At 43.8% G+C, this 14,285-nt stretch overlaps 1 protein-coding gene across 1 annotated transcript in view; it reads left to right on the top strand.

Annotated features, from left to right (window-relative positions):
- The window catches only part of LOC121535069 (calsyntenin-2-like), a 310,904-nt gene that overhangs the window by 26,974 nt on the left and 269,645 nt on the right, over nucleotides 1–14,285 (top strand). The window lies entirely within an intron of this gene.

Here is a 14,285-nt window from a genome sequence, read left to right as displayed (position 1 = left end):
TTAGTCATCTCTCTGACCTCCCAACCCTGTCCTGTCCTGTCTGTCTGGAAGTCACACTTAAAGATGTCCCAGCCATGATGAATCCTGAATAACAGCCCATGCCTCTCTGCTAAGTTAAAGACTCATGCAATATTCAAAAAGTATTCTGTATAACTCAGGTGTGGGAACTAGGAAGACGGAGAATGGGCAGTGTAGAGTGGTGGGAAGAACTGTAAATGTGATCTGGTGATGGGATGATTGATAATTGCAATGTGTGCTGTTCTCTATAGCTCCATAATCAAACAAGTTGTAGGCTATTCTCCTATTTATTTTAAGAGCATAAATGATGAGGAGTCAGGTAGATTTAAGGCCATTGTAGCCCTTTCCTGCAGTCAAATGACCAAATCACCCTTTAGTGGCCTCATGGGTGTAGTGTTATTAATATGTTTCATAATTGAATAATTAATCAACATTATTTAAAAAGCCCAGCTGAAAATCCGGTGTTTCTATGTCAAACGGTTTTGTTATATTTTAGTCGTCTGTGATGTATATAAAGTGTAATATTGGGATGCAAACTCAAAATTGAATACATTTCAACTCTATATCTGACATGGTACAGGTGTCTTCTTTTTTTAAAGCCCATAACCATGTGAGTGAGGTGTATACTTTCGTTTCAAGTAGATTTGTTTAAGAGTCTGGTTTGGCAATTTATCAGTCCAACTGAAATCCTAAGTTGCCCTCCTGATACAAACTGCCATGAAGGTCATGGGTGTGAGGCAACATCCCTCCCTGCAGAAATGTTTTGAACAGACCGTTATCAGACAAGCACAGAATATTTTTTCAGACCAGATCTGAACAGATCTATAGGGTCCTTCCTCCCCTCATGCAGACGCTATAGGGTCCCTCCTCCCCTCAGGCAGACACTATAGGGTCACTCCTCCCCTCAGGCAGACACTATAGGGTCCCTCCTCCCCTCAGGCAGACACTATAGGGTCCCTCCTCCCCTCACGCAGACACTATAGGGTCCCTCCTCCCCTCAAGCAGACGTTATAGGGTCCCTCCTCCCCTCAGGCAGACACTATAGGGTCCCTCCTCCCCTCAGGCAGACGCTATAGAGTCCCTCCTCCCCTCAGGCAGACACTATAGGGTCCCTCCTCCCCTCAGGCAGACGCTATAGAGTCCCTCCTCCCCTCAGGCAGACAATATAGGGTCCCTCCTCCCCTCAGGCAGACACTATAGGGTCCCTCCTCCCCTCAGGCAGACACTATAGGGTCCCTTCTCCCCTCAGGCAGACACTATAGGGTCCCTCCTCCCCTCAGGCAGACACTATAGGGTCCCTCCTCCCCTCAGGCAGACACTATAGGGTCCCTTCTCCCCTCAGGCAGACACTATAGGGTCCCTCCTCCCCTCAGGCAGACACTATAGGGTCCCTCCTCCCCCTCAGGCAGACACTATAGGGTCCCTTCTCCCCTCAGGCAGACACTATAGAGTCCCTCCCCTCAGGCAGACACTATAGGGTCCCTCCTCCCCTCAGGCAGACACTATAGGGTCCCTCCTCCCCTCAGGCAGACACTATAGGGTCCCTTCTCCCCTCAGGCAGACACTATAGAGTCCCTCCCCTCAGGCAGACACTATAGGGTCCCTCCTCCCCTCAGGCAGACACTATAGGGTCCCTCCTCCCCTCAGGCAGACACTATAGGGTCCCTCCTCCCCTCAGGCAGACACTATAGGGTCCCTCCTCCCCTCAGGCAGACACTATAGGGTCCCTTCTCCCCTCAGGCAGACACTATAGAGTCCCTCCCCTCAGGCAGACACTATAGAGTCCCTCTTCCCCTCAGGCAGACACTATAGAGTCCCTCCCCTCAGGCAGACACTATAGGGTCCCCACATGTAAGCTGAACAGGTATAAGTACTCCTTCATTCCCATGTCCATCAAATACCTAAACAGCAATAAGTAAAACTGAGTTGTGTTAGTATGCAACTGACAGAATAAGGGAATATGCTAAGTATTATGTATGTGGCTATAAAAGAAGTGTATGATGATAAGGGTAACGTGCAATGTATGTATTATGTTGAGTATGTAATGTATAGTGTCTATTTTGTATACAGCAGTACTGTGTGTCTAAGACAATTTTCCCCTTGGAACATTAAAGTTCATCCTATCCTATCCTATCCTATCCTATCCTATCCTATCCTATCCTATCCTATCCTATCCTATCCTATCATATCCTATCCTATCCTATCCTATCCTATCCTATCCTATCCTATCCTATCCTATCCTATCCTATCCTATCCTATCCTATCCTATCCTATCCTATCCTATCCTATCCTCAGGCTACCAAGAAACACTATGTGTAACTCTGATTTAGCCCACTGCAATAAAAGGTTAAGCAACAGATGACAATGCTAACAAATGAATAGTGAGTTTCCATCAGTGTGGAACAGTGGCCGGAACGGAGCAAATGGAATGGCATCAAACACCTGGAAACCATGTGTTTAATGTATTTGATACCATTCCACTGATTCCACTCCAGTCATTACCACGAGCCCGTTCTCCCCAATTAAGGCACCACCAACCTCCTGTAGTGTGGAATAATGTTATATTCCTCTCCGGAACATTTCCCTTGCCTATTACTTTATTACTACCTTTGATGAAGCAACATAACCACCATTATACTCTGCATAGCTTTGTAGAGCTTCATTGTTATCCATTGTTGAGGGTTTCACCTGTTAACGTAGGCACTGCATTATCCACAACCCCTACCATTGTTCCGCCACATCTAGGCAGCAATTTATACCGAGGTACAACAACCCTCACTACACCCCTGCTTCATCACAACACCATTGTTAGCATTCAACCCCTATTTGACTATTTTCTATTATACTCTAGCGCTCTTTCTTCTTTGTAGAAAGCATATAGAAAAGACAAAGAGAGAAGAGGGACGGGGAGGCATCAGAGAAAGAAAAGAGAGAGAGAGAGAGAAGAGAGAGGGAGGCATCAGAGAAAGAAAAGAGAGAGAGCGAGAGAAGAGAGAGGGAGGCATGAGAGGAAGAAAAGAGTGCGAGAAGAGACGGGGAGGCATGAAAGATAGAAAAGAGAGAGAAAGAGAAGCGAGAGAGAGAAGAGAGAGGGAGGCATGAGAGAAAGAAGGAAGAGGGAGGCATGACTGAGAGAAAGAAAAGAGAGAGAAGAGAGGGAGAAGAAGTGCTTTCTCGCTGCGTCGAAGCCTCTCTCTTTGTTCCCTGGTGCTGCCGGTTAGCTCGGCAGCGATTCATCATGATTATCTTGTCGTAGGCAGGTAATGTCACAGGCAGGGCCCAGGCTATTTATGGCCCCTGTGTGTGTGACGCCTCGGCTGCCTTTTCTGCCTCTGCCTCTGCCCAGGGCTCTGGCAGGAGCCATCGCTCTCCGGGTGTAGAGACACTCAGTGCACCCCAGATTCAGGGGAAGAGGAAGTGGTGGTGGTGCAGGATGAGACGGGGTGCGGAATCGTACAGAACACCCCTAAATGGGAAGGCCTATATGGCCTCCCGTGTGAGATGGGTGCGGAGAGTGGAAATTAATGGGGAGTGGAGGGTGGAGGTTAGGGAAGGGGGTGCAGGGTGGGGATATGATGGCAGAATTACACTCACCGGTGGAAAAATGCATCTCACAACACTGCCTGAGTGGCAGTACACACTGTGTGTGTGTGTGTGTGTGTGTGTGTGTGTGTGTGTGTGTGTGTGTGCTGGATTGGTGCCACTTCTTGCAGCACACATAGGGCTGGCACAGTAATGGTATTATTCTGAACCAACAACTGTTTATATATTTTTTTATAAACTTAAAGTAGCATAGTCTTTCAATCCTCTCTGCCTTGCTGTCTGTCTTGAGCTCATGCTCTTGCTAGCAAACTTGCAACATTGTATCAACTGAGTCCAGCCCACATTTTCAGACAGACAGACACAGCTGTATTTGTTCAGGGGAGATGTGTTCAGGTATTTTATAAATGTTTTGCCAGATTCATGTCCCTAAAAGAGAACTGACATACATGTCAAACAAGTCCTCATTGGTGGAGTAGCCTAACTAGATAAAGTAAGCTGCTTTCCTCACCTGGTCGAGTAGCTAGCTAGCCTAAAAATGCTAAAAATAATGCAAATAAAGCTAGCTAGCTAACTGAGCTAACATGCGAGCTAGCTACTATACCAAGCCAAGCAGGCAAAAACAAGCAGCAAAATTAGGCGACACCATGGGGCGACACTGAAACAGGATGTTGACAAGCCAGAGAGACAGAGGGAGACTTCCATTGTGCAAGGGCCAGTGGACTTGGTTAAACATCATTCCTCTTCATTCGTATTCCGTATATGTGACTTTTAGTGAACATTGACTTGTGTGTGGGCTTGAGCGTGAAGTTTCTATTTCCACATGGCCCTATGCTGTGTGCGTGTGTGTGCGTGTGTGTGTGTGTGTGTGTGTGTGTGCAAAATCTAGCACACACATAGTTACTAATGGCAGAGGGTGGTAGAGCATGGATGAATCTTTTATAAGTGGCTCAGTGCCCATCCCTTTCCATGCTGTTGCTAAAACCAGTGTCGCTCTCTCCAACCACTGTCACTCTCTTAATATTGCATATGGCATTGGCTTAAAAACAGCTCCAGTCCATCCATCTATCTACAGTATCTATCTATCTATCCATAGGTAGGCACGATTCCATCTATTTCATCCTGACTTGAAAGTGAAATTCATGAATCAATTAATCAGTGAAGTTCATTCCTTGTCACTCCCTCCCAGTCGTACATATTCCCTTAGAAAAAATGGCCCCTTGATAGCATTTGAAAATAAAAGCGTATTTATGAAAATATATTCCAAGCTTTATTCCACATAGAAGACACTCATTACGTGCTTGTAAACTGCTTATAACATAATACAATTATACAGTGGGGAAAAAAAGTATTTAGTCAGCCACCAATTGTGCAAGTTCTCCCACTTAAAAAGATGAGAGAGGCCTGTAATTTTCATCATAGGTACACGTCACCTATGACAGACAAATTGAAGAAAAAAAAATCCAGAAAATCACATTGTAGGATTTTTTATGAATTTATTTGCAAATTATGGTGGAAAATAAGTATTTGGTCACCTACAAACAAGCAAGATTTCTGGCTCTCACAGACCTGTAACTTCTTCTTTAAGAGGCTCCTCTGTCCTCCACTCGTTACCTGTATTAATGGCACCTGTTTGAACTTGTTATCAGTATAAAAGACACCTGTCCACAACCTCAAACAGTCACACTCCAAACTCCACTATGGCCAAGACCAAAGAGCTGTCAAAGGACACCAGAAACAAAATTGTAGACCTGCACCAGGCTGGGAAGACTGAATCTGCAATAGGTAAGCAGCTTGGTTTGAAGAAATCAACTGTGGGAGCAATTATTAGGAAATGGAAGACATACAAGACCACTGATAATCTCCCTCGATCTGGGGCTCCACGCAAGATCTCACCCCAAAATGATCACAAGAACGGTGAGCAAAAATCCCAGAACCACACGGGGGGACCTAGTGAATGACCTGCAGAGAGCTGGGACCAAAGTAACAAAGCCTACCATCAGTAACACACTACTTTGCCCAGGGACTCAAATCCTGCAGTGCCAGACGTGTCCCCCTGCTTAAGCCAGTACATGTCCAGGCCCGTCTGAAATTTGCTAGAGTGCATTTGGATGATCCAGAAGAGGATTGGGAGAATGTCATATGGTCAGATGAAACCAAAATAGAACTTTTTGGTAAAAACTCAACTTGTCGTGTTTGGAGGACAAAGAATGCTGAGTTGCATCCAAAGAACACCATACCTACTGTGAAGCATGGGGGTGGAAACATCATGCTTTGGGGCTGTTTTTCTGCAAAGGGACCAGGACGACTGATCCGTGTAAAGGAAAGAATGAATGGGGCCATGTATCGTGAGATTTTGAGTGAAAACCTCCTTCCATCAGCAAGGGCATTGAAGATGAAACGTAGCTGGGTCTTTCAGCATGACAATGATCCCAAACACACTGCCCGGGCAACGAAGGAGTGGCTTCATAAGAAGCATTTCAAGGTCCTGGAGTGGCCTAGCCAGTCTCCAGATCTCAACCCCATAGAAAATCTTTGGAGGGAGTTGAAAGTCCGTGTTGCCCAGCGACAGCCCCAAAACATCACTGCTCTAGAGGAGATCTGCATGGAGGAATGGGCCAAAATACCAGCAACAGTGTGTGAAAACCTTGTGAAGACTTACAGAAAACGTTTGACCTGTGTCATTGCCAACAAAGGGTATATAACAAAGTATTGAGAAACTTTTGTTATTGACCAAATACTTATTTTCCACCATAATTTGCAAATTAATTAATTAAAAGTCCTACAATGTGATTTTCTGGAGAAAAAAAAATCTCATTTTGTCTGTCATAGTTGACGTGTACCTATGATGAAAATTACAGGCCTCTCTCATCTTTTTAAGTGGGAGAACTTGCACAATTGGTGGCTGACTAAATACTTTTTTCCCCCACTGTATATAAAGTGTAATATTGGGATGCAAACTCAAAATTGAATGCATTTCAACTCTATATCTGACATGGTACACATGTCTTATTTTTTTTAAAGCCCTTTACCATGTGTGTTGTATACTTTTCTTTCAAAGTAGATTTGTTTAAGACTACCAATAATCACTCTGTGTGACCCTGATTTAACCCACTGCAGTAAAAGGTCTCCTCCCCTTCATCTACACTGATTGAAGTGGATTTAACAGGTGACATCAATAAGGGATTATACAGCATATTTCACCTGGTCAGTCTATGTCATGGAAAGAGCAGATGTTCCTAATGTTTTGTACACTCAATGTATACTTTAAAATTATATTATGTGAACTGATCATATATATATATATATATATACAGTGAGGGAAAAAAGTATTTGATCCCCTGCTGATTTTGTACGTTTGCCCACTGACAAAGACATGATCAGTCTATAATTTGAATGGTAGGTTTATTTGAACAGTGAGAGACAGAATAACAACAACAAAAATCCAGAAAAACGCATGTCAAAAATGTTATAAATTGATTTGCATTTTAATGAGGGAAATAAGTATTTGACCCTTCTGCAAAACATGACTTAGTACTTGGTGGCAAAACCCTTCTTGGCAATCACAGAGGTCAGACGTTTCTTGTAGTTGGACACCAGGTTTGCATACATCTCAGGAGGGATTTTGTTCCACTCCTCTTTGCAGATCTTCTCCAAGTCATTAAGGTTTCGAGGCTGACGTTTGGCAACTCGAACCTTCAGCTCCCTCCACAGAATTTCTATGGGATTAAGGTCTGGAGACTGGCTAGGCCACTCCAGGATCTTAATGTGCTTCTTCTTGAGCCACTCCTTTGTTGCCTTGGCCGTGTGTTTTGGGTCATTGTCATGCTGGAATACCCATCCACGACCCATTTTCAATGCCCTGGCTGAGGGAAGGAGGTTCTCACCCAAGATTTGACGGTACATGGCCCCGACCATCGTCCCTTTGATGCGGTGAAGTTGTCCTGTCCCCTTAGCAGAAAAACACCCCCAAAGCATAATGTTTCCACCTCCATGTTTGATGGTGGGGATGGTGTTCTTGGGGTCATAGGCAGCATTCCTCCTCCTCCAAACACAGCGAGTTGAGTTGATGCCAAAGAGCTTGATTTTGGTCTCATCTGAACACAACACTTTCACCCAGTTCTCCTCTGAATCATTCAGATATTCATTGGCAAACTTCAGACGGCCCTGTATATATGCTTTCTTGAGCAGGGGGACCTTGCGGGTGCTGCAGGATTTCAGTCCTTCACGGCGTAGTGTGTTACCAATTGTTTTATTGGTGACTATGGTCCCAGCTGCCTTGAGATCATTGACAAGATCCTCCCGTGTAGTTCTGGGCTGATTCCTCACCGTTCTCATGATTTACATTTACATTTTTAGTCATTTAGCAGACGCTCTTATCCAGAGCGACTTACAGGAGCAATTAGGATCATTGCAACTCCACAATGTGAGATCTTGCATGGAGCCCCAGGCCGAGGGAGATTGACAGTTCTTTTGTGTTTCTTCCATTTGCGAATAATCACACCAACTGTTGTCACCTTCTCACCAAGCTGCTTGGCGATGGTCTTGTAGCCCATTCCAGCCTTGTGTAGGTCTACAATCTTGTCCCTGACATCCTTGGAGAGCTCTTTGGTCTTGGCCATGGTGGAGAGTTTGGAATCTGATTGATTGATTGCTTCTGTGGAAAGGTGTCTTTTATACAGGTAACAAACTGAGATTAGGAGCACTCCCTTTAAGAGTGTGCTCCTAATCTCAGCTCATTCCCTGTATAAAAGACACCTGGGAGCCAGAAATCTTTCTGATTGAGAGGGGGTCAAATACTTATTTCCCTCATTAAAATGCAAATCAATTTATAACATTTTTGACAGCGTTTTTCTGGATTTTGTTGTTCTTATTCTGTCTCTCACTGTTCAAATAAACCTACCATTAAAATTATAGACTGATCATTTCTTTGTCAGTGGGCAAACATACAAAATCAGCAGGGGATCAAATACTTTTTTCCCTCACTGTATATAAAAACCTATTCCTTAAAGTTTATTTTTATTTTTTACTAATGTTGCTGTCTCCACTCCAACAAAGAAATACTCAAATACATGTAATTTTGTCCTTGATATATCTTACATTGCATTCATTCCTATGGAGGACTGCTCCTTCTGAGGAGTACCAATATGGCCGACCAGTGGCTTCAAAGCCTTTAATCGGCCAACACATAGCATCAGCAATCCAGGGTTTATATACATCATTGGTTTGAACCCAGGTCTGGTGTTGACACCTAAAATAAAGTTTCCCTGCTCGTAGTGTTACACTGTCAGCGAAAGCAGGAGGCAAACAGATCAAAGCATCATTAAAGTATTTTTCTCTTCACTAACTGTCTGCTCTTGCACCTGGCTGCTTACCACTGTGAGTGAGGCTAATGGGTGTGTGTGTGTGTGTGTGTGTGTGTCTGATCTGTATCTGTGTGTGTGTGTGTGTGTGTGTGTGTGTGTGTCTGATCTGTATATGTGTGTGTGACTGTGTGTGTGTGTGTGTGTGTGTGTGTGTGTGTGTGTGTGTGTGTGTCTGATCTGGATCTGTGTGTGACTGTGTGTGTGTGTGTGTGTGTGTGTGTGTGTCTGATCTGTATATGTGTGTGACTGTGTGTGTGTGTGTGTGTGTGTGTGTCTGATCTGTATCTGTGTGTGACTGTGTGTGTGTGTGTGTGTGTGTAAGTTGATCGCCTCTCATCCCCTTCTCTAAAAGCGATTTGTCCCGACGCCACACACTCGTTGGCCTGACCTTGGGTTGACCCTGTAGTTAATTGTGTGGCCCGTAGTGTAATCAGCACTGCAGCTATAAAGCTCAGAGCTCAGCCTACACAACAGAACATAACAGCACTAGGCCAATAGCAATGAGCAATGGAACCGCAATCAGCTGGATATTGAGTTAACAGTATAGGCTAGATCTATGGCTACAGATGGAATGACTAGTATAATCAAAGTTAGTTCAGAGTCAAACATAGGTCAGTCGTATCAAGATAATATACACAGTTGAATAGAGAACAGATGAAGGAGCCTAGTCAAGTAGAAGAGGCAAGAACTTTATCTTTCTACTGTGAGAATAAACGTTGTCTTCCTTTAATTGCATAAAACATGTTGATTGCATGAGTCAATAGAAAACTCCTCTTTATATTAACTCATACATATTTTCTTGTAACCCAAGATTAGACTATTTTTAGCCCAATATCCTTGAAATGGAGTAAGTAGCCTTACTGTTTTTGATAGATTGATTGATGAATAAAGTCCATATACGGGAGCCTAATTTGCAGACAACTTAACCAACAAACTTGAACTTATTCCAGTTTTCTGTCTCTTCTTATTTCAGGCCCTTTCAGTGTTTAACTTGTGTTCTGTTCAGGAAGTGTATTTGCTGAAGTGCATCCGTCAGAAAAGTGTCCCGAAACTTTTTCACGCTCTCCCCTTTTATGCCTTTACCCGCCACACTGCATTCCGATAACACCCTGCCATTCCTCTTTGTTTGGAAGGAGACGACAGTTGAAGTCATGGGCTGAAATTTAGCTATTTTTCAAACTATAATTTGAGCAGATGCTCTTTCCCCCAAAACACACATTAAACATAATAACCCCACAATTACTTTCAAAATACAACACTAAACTGTCAGCCATTCTTACTGCTCTTTTGTAGACATCCGCAGCCAGAACATTTCATTGAAATATGGTGATAGCCAATTTGTTGTGGGAGTGTTGGAGTACTAAAAAGCAGGGAGGAATCAGCTGTGATTACGCTGATAACGATCATTTCCCCAGTGGTGCGCTGCTCCTTTCCCACAGTGCATCTGTGATGAGGGACATTAATGGAAACCTGTTTATTCTAATGCTCAGGTGAAGGCAGGCAGACAGCTTTCAGATAAATAGCTTGTTATCTCTCCTTTCTCTCTCTCTCTCTCTCTCTCTCTCTCTCTCTCTCTCTCTCTCTCTCTCTCTCTCTCTCTCTCTCTCTCTCTCTCTCTCTCTCTCTCTCTCTCTCCCTCACTCCCTCACTCTATCTGTCAGTAGCTACACTTCCTTGACAAGATATTGTGTGTAGGTAGATGAGCACTTAGCGCCCGTTAATTTGAACGCGGAAGCCATTTGCTAATGTTCCGGCCTCCCTCCTCTTCCTCCCCAGCGGGGCTTGTGGGCCTGTTAATGCGTTCAGATAAGGTAAGAGGATCTAAAGAGATGAGACTTGGAACATCAATTACCGTGGTCTTTGAAAGTGTGACCTTTTTCTGTGAGTCTTGCCATGTGGAGATGATGGAAAGACAGGGTGATATGGTGAGGCAAAAGGGGAGAGGACAAGGGAGAGCAATGGTGGAGAAGAATACTGTGTGTGTAAGTGCATGTGAGACAGACGATAGAGAGAGATTATTTTCGTAGATGTCGGCAATGTAAGTTCCTATATATGTTATGCCAGAGAGAAAGGGAGAGAAAGAGAGAGAAAGGGAGAGAAGGGGAGAGAAAGAGAGAGAAAGGGAGAGAAAGAGAGAGAAAGGGAGAGAAATGGAGAGAAAGAGAGAGAAAGGGAGAGAAAGGGAGAAAGAAAGAAAAATGTTTTGCCTGCAAGGTTGGGACATAATACACATCAATTCACATATCCTGGATCATTTTGAGCCAGAACATACAGAAAGAGAAATAGAAGGATGAGAAAAGCCAGCATACTCCCCTAGATCCAGGGGCGGTGGAGGGAGAATGTTGTAGTTTAATTCAATTGTTCTATTTGCTTGTTTCCCCTTGGGCGGCAAAGGCAGCTTCAAGGCCACCATGCCCCAGCCCTCTGATTGTGGCGTCTGTGTCCCTTTTCGCTAGATGGACAGAGCCCAGAGACCCCTGGGATAGCTGGGCTCATATTAATACCACAAACAGAGACAGGGAGGCCCAACGGCTCGCCAGCACTGCTCCTCTCCCCAAATTGATTTTATTTGTCTTCCTTTATCTTACTTACTCTGGGAAAGAACCAGAGGTGAACCACCAGATACCCAGGTGTTAGATTGTGTCCAGTAGGAAAGCTAGCAGTCTCTCCCCCAAAAAATGCCCATAAGTCCCCCCAAAAAAAAAATAATCACTGTCGAATGATGACTCATACTCTGCATTTTATCATGTTTTTACTTCCTGTGTTTTTGTTCAATTGTCGATTCAAAAGTACATAATGATTTTGAAAGTTGTTTTTTGTTATCCATGTACTAGAATGTAATTGACTTAGCCAAGTTGAAGCATGATTATCTTTTGATGTGGTATTTATTTTATTTATATCTGGTGCCTATGTGGTTAACCGAAGAATACAGGGTTTGTGGATGACAGTACTAGTGTTGCCTGGAAACCGGTATCTGCTTTCATCTGAGCACAAACTTTACAATCAGGTCCACAGGAAAGAGTTGATTTGATTAAAGTAGCATAATAACAGCTGGGATTGACATAGCTCACAGCGTCATTGTATTAGGAGCCACTGCTGTCCACCTTAATCTATCAGTAGCATTTGTAAATATCCATTTTAGAGGATTTTTAAGTTTAGCCTTCCTCTCTTTGTCCGCTGGCAGCCATTACGGTAAGCTACTAGTCTTCCATTTAGTGTCCTTGCTAATAGGTCTGAATTATTATCCATTATGATTCATAATGGATAGGTCGCAGAGTTTAATTGCTAACACTTCACCCAACATTTATGTCATAAAACCTACATAAAACCTATTATTGTCTCACAATAATGAAATAATCGGGGTCATAGAAGTATTATGAAAGATTAATACACTTTGCAGTGTCTGATCAAATTAAATATGATTAATATGATTTTGTAACTCGTACCGGTATGTTTCCTTCCACCATTGAAGTTTCATTCCATCCGAGAAATGACAGGTGTACATTTGGCTGGGCTGCAGGAACCCTTGGTAAAGTAGGCCTTCTGTATTCTGTCTGTGACTGTCTGGAACACGGACATCTGGCGCTGTCTGAGGTGGTACTCGGAGATGCTCTGTCACAAGGACAAGCGAGGACACTCACACACAGACACACACACATTGCCTTTTATCCTCCTGAGTCCTGACCCTCTGTCAGTCACGATGACTGCCATCAGACGATCAGGCAGACAACAGGTGATTAGAGTATCACTGCGTCTGACAAGAAGACAGGTTAGGTGTGAGTGTGTTAGCGATGTGACAAACATTTCCTTAACGCTTAAGCTGCAAATTTTTTCATAGTTTAAAGGTTTAAAATATAAGAAAAAATCTAAAAATGACATCTGAATTCACTATGCAGATATGGTCCTGCGTATGACCTCTAGGGGGCAATGCAGTTCCATCTACCGCAGTCATGGATATCAGACAGCGCTCACCTTACTGCTGTCCCCCCCCCCCCACTCAGCAACGATGGTAGTTAATGCCATTTTTAGGTTCTCTGCTGTGTGCCTCTCCTCCATGTTCTCAGTGGTCAGTACATGGGACTTCATATCCCACTTCTCATCAATGTGATGGCTCGTTGCAGTGATGTATGACAGCGTGTTCATAGACATCCAACAATCTGTTGTTAACGCCATGTATGGGGTGTTTGAGAGCTTGCACTTTCTACTTGCAGAGCAATCATTGTACAATTTCTCCATCAGGGCCATCACTGTCTTTCAACATGGCATCTTGTAGTCTGGTTCTAGATATGCCATTAGGGTATTGAAGCCAACATCCTCTACCACTGACAATGGCTGCATATCAATGTGCAATCATTTCTGTAATCAGCACTGTGATTTTCTCACTCTGTCCCTTATCACACTTCTTTTGTGCCACTGTAGCTCAATTCCATGTCACAAAGTTTGCATTTCACCACCTTCTCATTTAACTTCTCAAAGTATTGCCATACAGGACTTCGCTGCTGTCACTTCCCTGTCTCACTTTCTGCCATTTTTTCAACTGTTAACAACAGCGACATGTGGAGAGCTTTATATCCGTAGCAAATAATTTGCAAGATGCATATCTCCTCCTACTAACATTACAGCATTATTGCGTTAAGTATTTGTGTAATTTACATTTTCCCTTTATGATGATGATCGGGACATGTTAGTGGTAGTTTTGTGATAACTACACTGTGGTTTGAATTTTGTGAAGAAAAAAACAAGAAAAACCCCCATTGTTTTTCAGTTAGGGATTCTTTCTAAATGTTAACGATCCCAATTTTGTTTAAATGTTCACACCCCTAGTATGTGTGTGTGTGTATGTGTGTGAGAGAAAGAGCGAACGTGTATGAATAGCCATTCGCCTATGGGTTCCCTCATCCCTCCCTCCTCACCCCCCTTCTCTCTCTTAATCCCTCACCCATCCCCTGCCAGTGTGGGAATCCAAATTAGGGGAGACAGAGAGGGGACAGGTGCAAGACTGGGCTCTCTTACCTTCTGTCTACTCTGCCAGCCTTTGGGCAGACTGACCAGGTGACTGACAGGCTCTTTGGCATTTGGTATCCCTGGTCCTCCTAATGCCTGTGGCCCTGATAGAGGCACCTCTTCCACAGCCTGTCACTTCCACTTCTCCAGATCTCCAGCCAGGGCCAGGGGATGGCCCTGGAGGTGCCCCAACTCAGAGGAGACCCAGGTTAAAAGGGATTGTTTCTGGTGGGATGGTTGAAGACTTTTGTGAAAAGTTTTGATTCCCATTCTATGCTGTTCAACTGAAGCTTGCTATTTGCGGTGTATTGACTTAGTCTTTTGTTTGGATATACACCTTCCTAATATTGAGTTGCA

Source organism: Coregonus clupeaformis, chromosome 21 (genome assembly GCF_020615455.1).
Source record: "Coregonus clupeaformis isolate EN_2021a chromosome 21, ASM2061545v1, whole genome shotgun sequence".
In the NCBI taxonomy this organism is placed as follows: domain Eukaryota; kingdom Metazoa; phylum Chordata; class Actinopteri; order Salmoniformes; family Salmonidae; genus Coregonus; species Coregonus clupeaformis.
This window is presented reverse-complemented; position numbering and strand designations above follow the sequence as displayed.